The sequence below is a fragment of the Adiantum capillus-veneris genome, chromosome 2 (assembly GCF_014529385.1).
Source record: "Adiantum capillus-veneris isolate H3 chromosome 2, ASM1452938v2, whole genome shotgun sequence".
In the NCBI taxonomy this organism is placed as follows: domain Eukaryota; kingdom Viridiplantae; phylum Streptophyta; class Polypodiopsida; order Polypodiales; family Pteridaceae; genus Adiantum; species Adiantum capillus-veneris.
In genome coordinates this window covers 165,014,478-165,032,292 of record NC_140932.1, presented here as the reverse complement: position 1 = coordinate 165,032,292, position 17,815 = coordinate 165,014,478, and positions in this window count along the sequence as shown.

Genomic DNA, 17,815 nt, shown 5'->3' with positions numbered 1-17,815 from the left:
TTGTGTACATGCACTGTTCCTATGTGACAATGGGCGCACCTCCTCTCATTGATGGTGCTGACAATCTACAGTTGACGCTAGGCTAGGGACGACAAACAATTTTTGCAGGCAGGCTTGGCATTTTTAAGGTGTTGCAGACCAACATGAGGCGAGGGGTGTTGAAGACCAACACAAGGCAAGGAGCTCGGTAGTAAGCAAATACACTAAAGTAGCCTATGACATTCACCATCATCAGTCCTGCTGTTGCGCTCAACAATGTTTCTATTGAAGATTCTGATGGAGATATTTATCTCGCATTTGCCATGGATTCAACATTTTTGGTTGCCATTGATGACTATGCTTTATACAATTGGGTTCTTGACTCAGGTGCATCTTTTCATGTGACTCCTCACAGGGAGTGGTTTAGTACATATGATGTAGCCCGTAAAAGTCTTGTTCGTCTTGGCAACGTGCTTGCTTGAGACATAATTGGTGTCGGCGATGTGCACCTGAAATTTTAGAATGGTTCTTCATTCATGCTCAAGAATGTGAGACATGTGTTGAACCTTACCAAAAGCTTAATTAATATAAGACAATTAAATGACGTAGGATATTACTGTACATTTGGTGATAGTTCATGAAAGATTACCCAAAGTTCTTTAGTGGTAGCACATGGGTCAAAGTCTGGGACTTTGTACATGCTCCATGTATCCAATGTCAAAAACCATGTAATTTGTGTAACCGAGCAACCAAGTGTTTCTTTGTGGCATTGCCGGTTAGAACATATGTTTCAAAAGGGAATAAAAATATTGTTTCGTTTTGGTTATGTTCTTAGCTTCAATCTCTCAGACTTTTTTGTTTATGAGCTTTCTTTATGGTAAACAAACATAGTCACCACACAAAAGGGACAGCACTCAAAAAAGTGAGCCATTAGAGTTAGTGCATAGTGATGTGTGTGGACCTATGCTTAACGTATCCATGGGAGGTTCATTGTGCTTTGTTACATTCATCGATGACTTCTCAAGGAAAGTGTGATTTTATCCTCTCAGAAAGAAGGATGAAGTTCTTTCAAAAGCTCAGAATTGTGTGGCATTAGTGGAGAATCATTGTGGCAAAAAAGTCAAGTGCTTAAGGTATGGAAAATGGTGGTGAGAATGTCTCTAAAGCCTTTTAGAATTTTTGTGATTCAAAAAGCGTAAAAAGAGAGTTGACTGATCGATAAAATGGTGTTGTTGAGAGGATGAACCGTACCATACAAGAGAAGTTACGTAGCATGTTGTCTAATGCACAATTTTCTAATGAATTTTGGGCGAAAGCATTAGCAAGTGTTGTCCATCTTATTGATAGATCTTCTAACAAGGCTTTAGATGAAAAGGTGCCTAAAAAGCTTTGTTCTAAGAAGCCACCTTTTACAAGCATCTTAGAGTCTTTGGCTACAAAGCATATTGCCATGTTCCAAAGGAGTTTCAAAACATGTTGGCTCATAAGTCGAAGAAATGCATATTTCTTGGCTATGGCAATCTTGGCAAGATGGGATTTCGGTTATGGGATCCTGAAGCTAAAAAGATTGTTTGTAGCAATGACGTATACTTCAATGAAGAGAAGATGCATAAGAAGCTTGTTCATACAATGTGTAAGGTCTCTGGCACCCGTGCAGAGGGGATTCCCATGTAAAGGATTAATATTAGGCCATTTTGGTCATAAATAGAAAGTTTCTAGTTTTGATAATTTTTCCACCTTTGATGTACTAATGATAAATATATTGATGTAAGCTTTTTAAAAATGATTTTTTTTAAATTTTTTTGTCACCTTTGTCCAAATAGAGTAAGTTTCGAGGTGCTTGCACCTATGTAGACGCGATTGTTTCGTTTAAATCTACCTCGTTCTAAATTTTCATAAAATATAAAAATAGCTGCATGCTCCGAAAACTGCTAAATATAGCAGGTGTGTGCATCTGACACCTTGGCTTATCATCCTCAAGCTTGTCTTTTAATAGCAACTTTCAGAATTAAATTTTGATAAGCTAAGGTGCTAGATGCACACACTTGCTATACTTAGCAGTTTTTGGAGCAGACAGCTATTTTTATGGAAATTTAGGATGGGGTAGATTTAAACGAGACGGTCGCATCTACATGGGTGCAAGCACCTCAAAACTTACTATATTTGGACAAAGGCGAAAAAAAGTAGATTTTTTTTCTTTTGAAAAGCTTACATCAATATATTTATCATTAGTACATCAAAGGTGCAAAAACTTCCAAAAATAGAAACTTTCTATTTATGACCGAAATGGCATGACATTAATCCTTTACATGGGAATCCCCTCTGCACGGGTGCCAGAGACCTTACACAATGGAGGTCAGGAGAGTTATCTTCCAAGAAGATGAAGTTGTTCACAATAGGACTGAAGTGCCTAATGTTAGACAACATCACCAGAATCCTCATGTAGTACAAGATGCTGCTGAGGAACAACCAGCTCAACCAGTTATTAGAAGGTCTATAAGAGTTTCAAGGCCTCCGAATAGATTTACTCCCTCATTGGACTACATTATGTTGATAGATTGTGGAGAGCCCTCTTGCTATAAGGAAGCCATGCAAACGGATAACAAGGGGAAGTGGGAGAAAGCTATGCAATCAGAAATGGACTCATTGCATAAGAATCACACTTGGAAGTTGGTTTGGTTGCCCAAAGGTAAAAAGGCATTACCTTGAAAATGGGTGTACAAGCAAAAAATTATACCTCATGCTAATAAACCCAAGGACAAGGCCCGACTTGTTTCTAAAGGATTTAAGCAACATCAGGGTATTGACTTTGATGAGATCTTTTCTCCGGTTGTCAAGATGATTGCTCTGCGGTGCGTACTTGCATTGGTTGCAAAAGAGGACATGGAACTTGACCAGACGGATGTCAAGACAACGTCCTTGCATGGTAATCTTCAAGAAGAAGTTTATATGTAACAGCCAAAAGGTTTTGTTGAGAAGGGCAATGAAGACTTGGTGTGTCAGTTAGAAAAGTCCCTTTATGGTCTAAAACAGTCATCAAGGGAGTGATATCGTAAATTCTACTCGTTCATACTCTTTCAAGGCTACAAACATAGCGATATGGACCACTACCTCTAACACTTAGCGAGCTAAAGATGATATGTTGATTTTCGGGAAAAGTAGGGATGAGATTTTAGCCTTGAAGTCAGAGTTACATGCAAACTTTGAAATGAAAGACATGGGTGAAGCAAGCCATATCCTTGGCATGCACATTAGGCAAGACAAATGCAAGAAATTGGTCTTTTTGTTTTAATATGAGTACATTGATAAAGTGCTCAAGCATTTCAATATGGAGAGGAGAAGGCATTGAGTATTCCATTACCTCCATATGTGAAACTTTCTAAAAATGATTGCCCTAATTGTGAAGAGGAAAAGGTTGAAATGGACCAAGTGCCTTATTCATCTGCATTTGGGATATTGATGTATGCTATGATTACTACACGTTCTGATATTTCTTTTGCAGTGGGAGTCGTTAGCAGATATATGTCAAATCCATGCAAGAAACATTGGGAGGTGTGCGCTCCTTGCCGCACTGTCGAAGCAAGGGACTTGCCAATACACCGTGTGCGAGCCACAAACGGCTCCAAGCACACAACAAGCCTAAACTAGCAAGCTCAAGAAAACAAAGGGTGTGTCACTCACCGCTCTACGCTCGCCTTCGTGGTGGATTCCTCGCCGCGATGAAGAAGAAGCTGCAGTCGTGCCGCGCTCAACCGCTTCGCCGCCGTCGTGCCTTCGTAATGCTCGATCGCACACACACTCTCCCTCTCTCTCTCTCTCTCACACACACATACACACAAGGAGGTGAAGAAGAAGAAGATGGAGATGGAGCAAGAGCACTCTTCAATTGCACAAATGAGAGAATGAGTAAAAATTAGGTTTAGTTGGCTTTTATAGGAGCTCACCCCATTCACACTTGGGCGCCCATGCTTAGCCAACTAATCCCTTGAATGTCCAAGTTAAAGTGTGCCTCTCATCGACGATCACTCTACCTTTCCCTATTGGACCGACAAGCCCGGTACCTGACTCTACCAAATACATAATACGCGTCCATCGTAGGTGATGGGTGTCCGTGAGCCGTGAGGGTTAACATGCCCCCCTTCTTGATGTAGATTCCGTCCTCGGAAGCTATTGAGTTGAAGCTGGTGCGTCGAGGTGGAAGAGCATTTGAGATGAATGTCCTTAGCCTTCTTCAGTCACTGCAAAATCAAACAACATTGGCACAGTAATGGCATTCTCTTAAAAAGCATATGCACTTTTAGGTAGACACATTGATTGGTAAAAGAATTTCAAACAATTTGATAGCAATGAACATTAAATTGCAATGTAATCAAATGCATAAACAGATGTAAAGGTAAAAAATTAAACAAGTCTGGGGTCGCTAATTTGACGGTCGAAAGGCACTAGAGATCAAATATTAATACCATGGGTAAGCTTCTTAATTTTCTGTGGTCAATTAAGTTGTTTAATCGTGAGAGCCAAGTATTCATGTTCGAGGGCTGACTAGAGGCTATATCTAGAAAACCTTGTAGTTAAGCTACCATAAAAGGAATTTCTCATGAAATCATCGCCTGTCTGATTACTTTTTCTTTGACCCCCCAAAGTCTTTCCACATTGATTCGTGGGTGCTTATTTTGTATGCCTTGGGTTTTTTGCTTTTCAAGGAAAAGCGCCCACACTGGGAACCTCTAGGGCTCTAGTACCATAGGCGATACATGTGAGTGAAGTACCAAATCAAGCTGAGATTTCTCTTCCAGCTTAAAATTTTACATTGTGGCACTTTGATTTTTTGCTTGTTCATTTTCAGCATTTAAATTTTGTAACTTTGGGGGGTCATATAACACTGTTACACTCCCCAAGCTCATCACATTAGTAAACTCCCTTTATAATACTTAAGCTAAAGGTCGATAGGGTTAAGCCCACTAGAAAGCCCTAGTACATTTCATACAATGCTGCCTAAATCGGATTAAGAACCTAAGTAACCATTGCTTATTAGGAAGGCATTTCCCATGGTATTAAGAGAAGATCTCTAACACCTAGCTTGGTCAAACTAGCTTAGTCGGACTGCTTGATTTTTACACCTAAACAAGTGATTATGACAAAACATTACATTGAATTAAATGTTTGATACCAAGCAAATGCACCGAATATTATGCTACCAATCACAATCAAAGTAGACAAACATGGATGCAAAAAGATAAAGGCAATGCTAATGGACAAGAAACACCTGTTTGTGTCGATGGTCGCGCTTGATTTGAAGTGTGAACGAGAGAAAGGTTCCATGAAGGTCCAAATCCTATCAATAGCAACACGCTCCTGTACACACTAGGAAACAAAAGGAATACCTCCAGGAGGCACATTAGTGGGAAAAGAGAACTTTGCTAATCTCTCAACTCTAAAACAGAAACACTCTATCGTACTAATTTTACCTACCCTCCATCACTCAAGTGATGAGGATCAAAGGTGTTTTATGGCATAGGTTCTGTTTCACTGTACCAGATGTGACATGTGTAGGTCTGAGTCAATGTTTTGACTTTTATTGTGCATACTCGTTTGCGAATTGCTCTTGCTCCTTTTTTTTTTTTAATTTTTTTATGAGTATAAAGCTTTATATGTACATTCCCTAAGATCGGAGATTAAGAGGTCAGGGAAAAAGGTTGAGAGGGAAGCAAGTGAATAATGGATGTCAGCAAACACTCCCCCCTTCCTTGGGTAGATCATACCGTTTGAAATGAGCTTGTCACCCTTTGAAACCAATTGTTCCAGTTGGTAATAGGTGAGGATTTTTGCCAGTAGTTTGTTATTACCCTAGGTGCCTTGTCAAGCTGCAAGGGTGGTAAGGTACTCTCCCAGGATCGAACTTGAAGTGGTTCATTAGGTGATTCTTGAACACTGGGAGGTGTGGATTCTTTTGTAGCTTCATGGAGGTCCACTACTATAGATGGAGGCTGTGTAGAAGCTTTTACCTCTATGGATGTATTACATGAGGAGCTAGAAGCTTCATGGGACTCCCCCCTTCCTGAGCTAGGTGGAACAATTCGTTCTTTCTTTGGTACCCAAACTAGCTCGGGAGCGGGTGTGTAGTATTCTGTGATTTTTTCCTTTCCACGATCATTGATTCGTTTTGGAGCTACGGGATTGGGCTCACTTGGGTCAGGTGATAGGTAAGAGCACAATCTACGTTTTGGCACCCAGATTTGATCATTTCCTTGATAGTAGCCTTGGGCTTCCAATAGTCGTTTAGGGATCCATCGCAACATTTTCTTACTTTTCTTGGAGCGAGTGGTACGTTTCTTACAAGGTTTCTGTTTTTTAGCACTAGCTATGGTCACTAAAGAAGCTTTAGGGACCCACTTGTATGTTTTCTTTGTTACCTTAGGATGAGTCTTGTCGGAAGCGATACGCATTGCTTGTAGCATATTTAAGGGTACATGCATTTCATCCCCCTCAGGTGTTACCCAGGTCGTCCCCCTATTTCCCCAAGTGTCTATGGTTGATGCTAGGTGGACCCAATCCACATTGTCTGATTCCGTCATACCCGGTAACACATCCATGTAAGGAGAATCTTGGCCAATGTCTGTATCCTTCTTACAAGTGTAACAATATTGTAGTGGGGCCGAGTGAACTGTGGTGTCAGAGCGATGATCAATAATGGTTTTACTCCCTAAGGGGTGTACCTTACCAGTCACCAAATCCACTCTAAGGACAGAGTCTTGGAATTGCAAATAGACATGATTTTTAGACCAATCGTGAACCATTTGTGCTTCCCTCATGAATGGTCGTCCTAAAATCATTTCATATGACATAAGGTGTTTAGAGAAATCCATTACAATGAACGTATGTCGTACCTTGTGTCCTAGAACTTTGATCTTAAGATCCTTGAGCATCCCCATAGGTTTGGCTATGGTACCATTTGCCATCTTTACCACAATGTTAGTAACACTGAGGCGGGGTTTTCCCATGGATTCCCAACAATCTTTTGTAACGATGCTAACTCCTGCACCACCATCAAGAATTCCCTTTATAGTTAATCCCTTGGCAGTGATGGGTAGGGTCGCATTAGACTCGTCGCCTTCAAAATACTACCCTAATTCGTTAATGGGTACCTCGATCACAGACTCGTGTCCATCTAAGTCAAGTGATTGCACATGATTTTCCTCATCAATCATAATCGAGTCAGGCCTATTTGGTTGCGCAAACTGCGGTAATCCCGTTCGTAGCTCTCCGTTAAGGAATGCTCGAAGTGCAAGGAATAACTCAGGATCTCCATATAGCTTTGCTATGATCGTGGTTCGGACCTCAGAAGACATGAAGTCCACTAGTTTGGCAACATTCATTGGCGTTTTGCAGGGTGTAGGTCCTTGACTAGGAACTGGTGAGGATGGAATCTCATATTCCTCAATGGGATCAGGTATTCCTTCGTTAAACATCCTTCCCAACAAGAAGGGTGTATGCTCACTTTCTGATGTCCTGTCCTCACTCCCTTCTTGGATGATACTAGATATGGCTAACGGTCTATGGTTCATGTGGGGTGGATGAACTTGCGTGGGAAACACTGTGTCATGAATTTTGACATGCATGGGTTCTGGTTCTAGTTTCCTTTGAGTCTCCTCCACTAAACCTTTTAGATGTTTCACCTGCTCAATCTCGTCTACTGGGTTTGGGTACGTCCCAATCTTCTTTTTACGATTCTTCCCTTTTTGCCCCTGCGGTTTATCTTGGGGGTCTTGGATTGGATTTGGAAACACGTGGTGTTTTCAGAGGCTCTTTATGGTTTTCTCTTATTCGGTTTTCATTTGGTTCCATGTTACGGTTTTCTTTGTCGGTCTTTCCCTTTGTGGTATTGGTTCTAGTCTCCATTGTCTCGACTGAATCTGAATCATCCTCGAGGTCATTCATATACACGGGGTCATCTCCTGTTCCTATGTTTGTTTTGGAACTTGGCTTTGAATTTTCCGTATTCTGCGACTTCTTCCTTTGTGTCTTCTTTTTCTTTGCTTGGATAACTGACGCGGTATCTCTCTCTTCGAGGATATGTCCTGGCCCTTGAAGCATGGACCATGTAATCGCATAAGCGGGTGCAACGGGTGGTATTGGCGATGTCACACTAGCAATTTCAACCAAATTTAGGGGTGTGATTTTAGGCGCATTTGGGTTATAGGGGCATTGGGCAATCAAGTGATCTATGCCACAACGATTACATGTGAGTATTGGTATTGCAGACGTGCTCCCTTGATTCATTTGCATCTGTGCAGCATTCTTTTGCAGCCTAATAGGGCACTCCGCTACTCGATGTGGTCCACCACACTCGTAGCATTGAAGAGGTGGCCTCCTAGCCTGGGTGTTGATATTTTGACCTCTGGATGCGAGAGCAGCAGCTTGATAAACCGGCTTGACTTGTCCCCAACAATCTTCCATGTAGTATATAGGACATTCTTCCAATGTATCAAGTCCGTAGGCAATACTAGTGTCTATTTCCTCCTCATAGCCATCTGCATAAGCATTTGATGGCTCGCAACCCACTTGGTTCATAGGGACGACTCTTGGATGCGGGGGCTGCGGTCCTAGCACAGGAGGTGGTAGCGGTGTAGCTTGTACAACATTTTGAGGTCTAGGGACCATGTGTTGCGGTAGTTGCTCAACAGGTGGAGTAGGCATCAATACAGGAGCTCGAGGTGCATCCGTCCAGGCTACAGGTGGTCTATTTGCCATCATACGTTTGATCATTAAACAATCCTTAGCTTGGTGACCATACCTACCACATGCGTTGCAAGTTCCATTAAATTTTACTCTAAACGTAGGGCACTCACTAGTGCTATGTGGACCTAAGCAAATGGAACACCATTGTTGCTCCCTTCTTGGATACATGTGACTATTTTGAGGGGGTCGATTATCCTTAAGAGACTCTTGGATTGCCTTGGTGAGGTCTGTCAAGAATGTCTCAAATACCTTTGGCTCATTGGCAATGGGCTTTGCAGTCATGGGTTCATACTCAATGGCTTGTGAGCTAGTGGATCTCGTGTCAGTAGACACCCTCATGCCTGCTATCATCAAGTTGTCCTCTAATTGGATTGCATTGGCAGTGACATCTTCCCAGGTTGTGATACCTCTAATCACTAGTCCATTATAGATTCCTTCATTCCTCAACCCTCGAATGAATCGATCAAGCAGTTGGTTATTGTTGAAGCGCTCATTTACAGGGCAGCGAGAGTTTAAGTGCTTTAGACGACTAATGAAGTCCCTTACTGACTCTCCTTCCTTACGTTCGGCCCTCTGTAGCTGAGATGCTACACCCCAAAGCACACCTTCTCGTATGTACTCCTTTAGAAACAACCTTCGAAGGGTAGGGTAGATTGTTTTCTCGTCCACCCTTAGGGTTCTATACCAATCTCCAGCCTTCCCACTTAATGTCAAGCTTAAGGCATTGCACTTATGTAGTTCATTGCGTTCCCCTAAGGAATCACATACTTGTTCAAACACTTCAATGTGTTTTCTAGCATCTTCGTCCCCATTGAATTTTTGCGTGAGTTTGGCAATTTGTACTGCCTTACTTCTAGGCTCTCTATCAGATGCATGACGCATATTTTCCGCGATAGATCGACCTATGGTTTGAGCAAACGCTGCCAAGTCACCTATGTGAGGAGGCAGGGTCGGTGGAGGTACTCTTGGAATCATATGTGGGAGAGGAACGGGTACCGGTCTTGGCATATGTGTGGATGATGCAGGATATGAAACATAACCGGGCATAGGTCCACTCGGATAAGAGCTAGGGAGCGGCACTCGAGGAGCATAAGCAAGTGGTACAATTGGAGGTGTGGGGGCCATGTGTGTATAAGGGGCTAGAGGCACATACGGTCGAGGCCCCATATTAGGTACTACGACACTAGGTAGTGGCACTGCGCTAACCGTAGATGTCATCGGTACATTCTCTATCAGGCTTATCCCTGGAGTGAGCACTGTGTTTTCCTTGATAGAGGGTTGAGCCAAGTTAGGGAAGCTAAAGTTTTCGCTCGGAGGCTCAGATTGCATAGAGACCCCAGGTGAAATGACGTAAGATGGGTCCATGGGGCTCATTAGAGGAGTCTCCATTTGTGATAGAGTAGGCTGTTGAGCCTTGCTCGTATCCAGAAATCTCATGGGGCCAGTTGAGAGTATATTTACCCCTCGGTTTTGCCTTTCTAATTGAATAATGCCATGGATAACATTACAGATCATTTTCTGTTGATCTTCGATGCTCGTGGCACTAGAGGTGGATTGTACAATCTCTATCCATCCTACATGGTAGGCGTGGCCAGAGTGTAGATCCGTCAACACCTCAGTGTGGAGGTCGTATGTCCAATGATCATTAATGAACAATCCTTCTAGAGTCGACGTGTTAACGGTTTCTTGTGAGGTAGAAGCAATGTTGCTCCCCGTGGTTTTACTTGTCACCAACGGTACTCTAGAGGGAACTTCTGAAGGAGGCAGCTCAACAGGGCCTTCTTGGTAAGAAGTTGGCAGGATATCCACATGGACACTCTTTGGGGGTGTGGGGTCCACGTGCGATATGAAAGGAGATTCCACTTCCCCACCTCCTTCGTGTGCTTCATTTGCATCAGGTTCCGAGCGAGTAGCTCTACCTAATGTTTCCATGAAACGGCTAAACATACTAGTACTAGGCTGTGGAGCTTCGGGAGGTGCATGGCCTTCTCTCTCAGTGTTTTGGGTAGGGTATGCTTCCATGATTTCTGAGTCGGAGGAGGAATCACTAGCGGCTATTTTAGGGTCTTGGGTGGTGCTACCTTGTGTCCCCGCTGAGGGTCTAGAGCTTATCGTGGATGGGTAATGGGTGTCCGTATGAACAGAGGCACTACCAATGTGCTCGTGTTCTAGCACCCGCCCAGAGCGTAAGTGCATGTGCTTTTGATACCCTAAGGTGTCAAAAAGCTGCTCTAGGAGGCCTTGTGACTAGTTTTTAGCGTGTTTTTTGTTTGTTTTTTTGCTAGATTTTTTAGAGCGTGTTGTGGAATGGGCCGTGTGATAGCTCGAAACGAGCGTATCGGTCAGAGGGTCGTGCCGTGCTTTACAGCCCTCCGTTTGGTCACTCTATGCCCTCGGAATCCCTAAAACTGTCAATTTCCAGTAGGGAACTAGGCCCAAACTAGAAAGTCTAAGGGTGCAAGTGGGAAGAGAAAGGAGGAGAGTGGAGGACTTGTCCCACATGCTCTCATTCTCTCTTGAGGGAGTAGGGTATATATATAAGAGTGAGTCTAGTATATATTATAGGACTGAGGCCTGGGCCTGGGCCTGGGCTTGGGCTTGGGAAAATGATCCCGATCCCGATCTACCTTTTATACAAACCAACCCGTCCGTTTTAAGAGTCACGTTTTTTATTTTCGAAAAATTTCGCCACCCGCTCACTCGCGTTTTTACTTTCCGAATTTTTTTTCTTTTTTTTTAAAATTTTTATTGTTAATGCAGAAAATACAAAAATTGAAAAAAACGCAGAAATGCAGAAAAACGCAGAAATGCAGAAAACGCAGAAATTGCAGAAAATTAAAAAAACGCAGAAATGCAGAAATTGAAAAAACGCAGATATGCAGAAAATTGAAAACGCAGAAATGCAGAAACTGCAGAAAATTAAAAAAACGCAGAAATGCAGAAAATTGCAGGAATTGAAAACGCCGAACTTGAAAATGCAGAAATTGCGAAAATTGAAAAAACGCAAATTGAAACTTGACAGCAAATGCAAAAAACGCAAAAAACAGAAATCTCCACACACTCCTTCCCTGCCTTTCCTATGATAGAAATTGCACCACAAGGAAGCGTAAAGTGCTAACCGAGCTTAGTGTAGGGCATATCCCCGGCAGCGGCGCCAAAAATGTGCGCTCCTTGCCGCACTGTCGAAGCAAGGGACTTGCCAATACACCGTGTGCGAGCCACAAACGGCTCCAAGCACACAACAAGCCTAAACTAGCAAGCTCAAGAAAACAAAGGGTGTGTCACTCACCGCTCTACGCTCGCCTTCGTGGTGGATTCCTCGCCGCGATGAAGAAGAAGCTGCAGTCGTGCCGCGCTCAACCGCTTCGCCACCGTCGTGCCTTCGTAATGCTCGATCGCACACACACTCTCCCTCTCTCTCTCTCTCTCACACACACACACACACACAAGGAGGTGAAGAAGAAGAAGATGGAGATGGAGCAAGAGCACTCTTCAATTGCACAAATGAGAGAATGAGTAAAAATTAGGTTTAGTTGGCTTTTATAGGAGCTCACCCCATTCACACTTGGGCGCCCATGCTTAGCCAACTAATCCCTTGAATGTCCAAGTTAAAGTGCGCCTCTCATCGACGATCACTCTACCTTTCCCTATTGGACCGACAAGCCCGGTACCTGACTCTACCAAATACATAATACGCGTCCATCGTAGGTGATGGGTGTCCGTGAGCCGTGAGGGTTAACAGGAGGCAGTGAAAGGGGTTATGCGATATTTGAATGGTACAAAAGACATGTGCATTTGCTTTGGAAGAAAGGAAGCCTGTGTAATGGGTTACACGGATGCAAACTATGCAGGAGACTTGGACAAGAGAAGGTCCACTTCAGGCTATGTTTTTGAATTTACTAGAGGTGTAGTTTCATGGAGATCTTGACTGCAAGATTGCATTACCTTGTCTACTACAGAGGCTAAATATGTTGCAGCTTCAGAAGCTTGCAAGGAAGCTATATGACTTGGTCGGCTAGTGGGAGACTTGGGAATTAGTGTTGAGATGCCCGTGTTACATTGTGATAGCCAAAGTGCTATACAATTGGCAAAGAATCCAGTGTTTCATGCAAAGACAAAGCATGTGGATGTGAAGTATCACTTCATTTGTGAGGTGCTTGATGAGAAGCAATTCTAGATTGCCAAGATTCACACTAGTGAGAATCCTAATGATCTTCTAACAAAGGGCTTATCTTTAGAGCGGTTTGCACATTGTCGAGCACTCATGGGAATTGGGTAGATGATCATGGTCATTTTCTACCTATATTGTATGTATATATATATTGTCACCCTAGCTTAAAGGCACATTGTCCTTTAAGTGGGAGGTTGTTGGGGTGGTAAAGCCCAATGTGCCGTGCCTAAGTGTTGGGCAGCTAGACACTAACCGAGAACTAACCCTGACCAATGTGCTGTGCCTAAGTGTTGGGCATCCAGACACTAACCGGGAATAACACTCACCATTCATTCTACATAAAACAATAATGACTCATAACCCTAGACACTATTGTGTTTGGAGTCCACACAGCCTGTGTGTCCTATCTTCTTCTCTCTTCTCCATTGTCGCATGCACGCACGCACACACACACGCACACACACACACACACACACACACACACACACACACACACACACACACACACACACACACACACACACACACACACACACAGACCCACCCACCTAAGTACTTATACAACTAGTCTTTAACCTAGTACAAAAGCCGACTCTTTACCAAGTTGGGCTTAGGATTTTTTAAAAAAAAAATCCCCAACAACCCCTCAAAACAAAAAAATCTCCCCCCCTCCCCCCTTCCCCTTTCTGGGATTGGCCCCTCAAACATCACTTTGATACTTTTTTAGGCTCTCAAAGGCGCATGAAGTATGGGACACTACCCCAAAATAATGGTAACTGGCATGCATTTCTGGATACTGAGTTAAATGACTGTGCATATCGAGTAGTTCACGCTTGTCGCTTATAGTATCTACCTCACAACCTTACTGCCACATAAGCTCTGTTCACCTGCACGCTGCATGATGATGTTCTTTCTCTCTTTTCTCCCACTCAATCCCCTATGGTGCCATGGCAGCTGCCGTTTGTAGCCAGACGCTTTACAAATCAAGTAGGATTCAAATACGCAGGTCTGCATCGTCACTCCTTCCACTGATGAAGTACTATATAAAGGTGAGGATGTCCTTGAGCCCCTCACTTAGTCTTTGGCATGGTGTTTGTGTTGGAGTAAAGAGAGATTTGAGGGCTTTTCCTGGAAGCTTGCCTACTGTCTAACCATGGTGCTTGTCAGGTCCGCATTCTGTAAAAGTATTTTTTTACTGGTTTTTTCGCACCAAAAATTATGGTTCTATATGGTTTGCAGGGAAATTTTCTAAATTAAATTAAGAGAGATGGTGTGGCTTGAGATTTAGCAGCCATGAGCATTAAAACAAGCTAGTCCATTAACTTCTCTGTCTTTTTAAACGATGCAGGTAAAAAAACAGTGGTCGACAATTTTTTTTTGATTTGTTTTGACTTTGGGCATGTGAGTCATTTGGCCTAAGCAAATGAATGAGGATTGGAGGGTTAACCCCTTGCCGCCGCTGGCAAACTTAAACATAGTTATGGGCTAACTTAGAAACTGTGAAAAAAAGGGGAGGCGCACATTAAGTGCTCAATAGGTACTTGTCTGATGGTCAACCGCCGGATTTTAAATGTTTACTACACCTTATTTTGATTTATGCTTGGGTGGGACATGTACTCTGTAAAAACTCAGATTGTGGCCATCTTTGGATGAATAAAGATACTTGGCACTGGGTCGTTCCCTTGCACTTCACATGTAAGCTTGGTAAAGCTTCTGAGGCCTAAGTATTGGCTCGTTTTTCTGCATACCGACTCACCATTTTAGGCTACAGAATATGGTTTGATCTGCTGATGCCATTGAAAGGTAGGATGCACCAAGGATTCATCTACTTATTGGCTGGTCTGATACAGTGAGAAAGAAGAGAGGGGGTGCAAGTCTAATTTACCCCTTGTGTCTTCGGGCTGTACAATAGAGTTTGGCGCTGAAATTTTTTGGGGTAAAGGTGTATTGGAGTCATTGTATAAAAAGAAACCTGGTTTGATGGGCATTTTGTGCATTTATTATTTGGTTATTGTTGGTGGGCTGCTAGTGTAATGATTGTATCGCTTTTCGAGTGTTGTACTGCATACTGTGGTTTGGGTTGTACTGCATACTACGGTGGAGGTTTTTTGATAATGCTTGCTGGTGGATGCTGTGGCTGAGCAGACTGAATATAGTTGTGGTCATTACACATAAGGCATGGTGTCATTACACTTGTTGATACAGTTTTGGTTTTTTCTGAGGTTTTTTTCAAAAAAATAGGAGGGATTGGTACCTCATACACAATCTAGTCCTGGTGATTTGTTTTGGCTTGGTATACTTAGCTAAATAGATGCTCAAGCCAAACACGAGATAACTGTTTGATGCATAACACAATGTTGTTTTCTTTGGGGGTCGTATTTGATGTTGAGAATAAGGCTTTTACCTAATGGTTTTAGGGATGTAGACAATAAGAGGGTTACCATGTACACTTGCTTCGTCTAGATGAATTGTTTGACTGATTTTGCTACAATAAGAAAGAGCATGAAAACCTTGCAATGCAATATATGGTGTTGTATGGATGAGGAGCAGGTGCAAAATAACTTTGGGCTGATATTGGTATTGAGACACTTGGGTCGAAAGGGGTGGCGGCCTTTGATCAGAATGATATCTATGAAAATATCTATTTAAGGTCTAATAAAAATCGGGCTATATAGAAACCATACATATGATTACTATTATAATTTTCTTGTATCTTAAAGGGGTAATGGCCTTTTGTTATTACAAGCATTAAAATGAACCATTATAAAAAACACATCTTGTACTTTATAAAACTGTAATACATGTGCACTTTGAACGATTGTTTTAAATTGAAAAAGTTGTAAGTTATACATGGATAACAACTGCTATAGTCCGTTAACGCCTGTAAAACGCATTCAAGGCCTGTTGTCTTGTTTGAATGGATGTAGGTGACGAATCTATCCTTATTTTTTTGGCTTGAAAAAAATGTACGTCCATGATTTCACTTGCTCTTACTACTTGGGAAGTACTTCTTTAATGAGTCATTATCCTTGTATACTAGAATGAGGCCTCATTCTTATAAGCCATGTACAAAGATAATTCTAAGACTGAGTTGTTTTTGTACTAATCATTGCTTTTCTCTAAAGCCAGTTGTCTTTTGAATGTTAAAGTTCATTTATGTCTTATTATATAAGTAAAAACAGCTACACACACATCCTATACATAAGGTTTTTCCATTCTATTTGGAAAAACCAGGACACTGGCTTTGGAAACTAGCTCAAATCTTAGTTTTAAGTTGGGATCTACTACCTATAATTCCTTTTTTGGTTGGCTGGTGTTAGGTGGTCCCTCATAGGCTAATATTCTGGATACTTGCTCAAGGCTATTATAGTCTTTGACTTTTTCGGTTTAAGGATAGTAGGCCCAACCTACCCGACTAATTATATATTTTCTTTCAAAATCATAAACATTTTAGATTGACAGCTCACATGAGAGTAAACTACGACCAGAGAAGCATACAAGGATTCTAGAACATATTAGGTTTTACCTAAGGACCATTCTCCAAAAAAAGCCTTGGCTATTAAAACTAGACCTTTTCTGGCTCGACGGGCCAAATATTGTGTTACATATTACCATAAGTAATCCTTGGCTTACTAATAATTTTGTCTATTGCAGACCCTTGCTCTCTTGCAAGGCCTGGAACAATCTTCTGAGCCCCTCTCTGTGGCAACCTCTCTTGTCCTTAGATGTATTTGCAGTTTGGATGCTTATCAATTAATATATGATTCGTCTCTTACCTTAGATAGAAAGTTATCTATCTTACACATGCTTTCTTTCAATGATTGGGTCAAGATTTTGGCTACCCTAGACAAGGACTCCCAAGATGGGGTTAATATGATTTCCCATTACATTGCCCAATTACCTATACTTCTGTACAATATCAACAAGATTTAGCCCTATTCTCTTCTTCTGGGGCTAAATTATCTAACTTTTTGAAAAAATTATGTGGCCTCAATCCATCTTTTATCAGTACCCCTGCTGCTCCAATTGGCCCTCAAACCGGTGGTATCTTTTGCAGAGATAGTGCGGCACTTGAAGCTATCAAGGAGTTTCAAAACAATCTTTGCTCCCTTGGTGACTCTAATCTCTTGGAATTGGTACCCAAAGTGTCCAAGGGTTTTCCTTCTCTACCAGTTAGACAACCTAAAATTGAATCTTTTTGTGTGGACCATCAGCTCTGGGTTTTACCTAACAAAGCCTTTCTGGCACCAATTCTTAGTGAAACTTGGGTTTATTTGGCTAATCTTCCCGCCTCCACAATTGAGGATTGTAGACTAAGGATTCTAAAAGGAGGACATTTCTTAGAAAAAGGAGAACTCATTAAAGCCCCCTTCAACCTTAACCTTATTGACCATTCCAAATGATCTTTCAATAAAGGTCTATACATTCAGACAAAAGGGAACATGGATTTTGCTAAAAGTAGTCATGACTTCTATATGGAATCAATTTGGAATGTTTTCTGACCGTAGATTAAATGTGCATGCAAATTACTTGACCCTAAAGCATCGTGTGAATCCAGCATTATGTGGTTTGGACCATGCTATCTGGTTTATCCTCAACCATCTGGACCAACTCTTCCCCAAGAAGCCGGTGGACTTTCATCTATCCCTTATCTATTGTTGGTTAGGGGGCCAAGCTAAAAAATTAGTGATTGCTCAGATTGATTTCAATATTTTTTGTGGGCTTATGCTGGATATCCTTACAAAACTGAAATTTGATGAACCTGGGACATATTTGACCACTTATGCCAGCTACAAAGGTGTTAAGATTATCACCAGTTTACTCAAGCCATGTATTGAGGATGATGACTCCTCCTCGCTGAAAAGACCTAACTCTTTAGCCACCCCCAAATCATTCACATCATTTCTGACACCTAGCTCTTCCTCT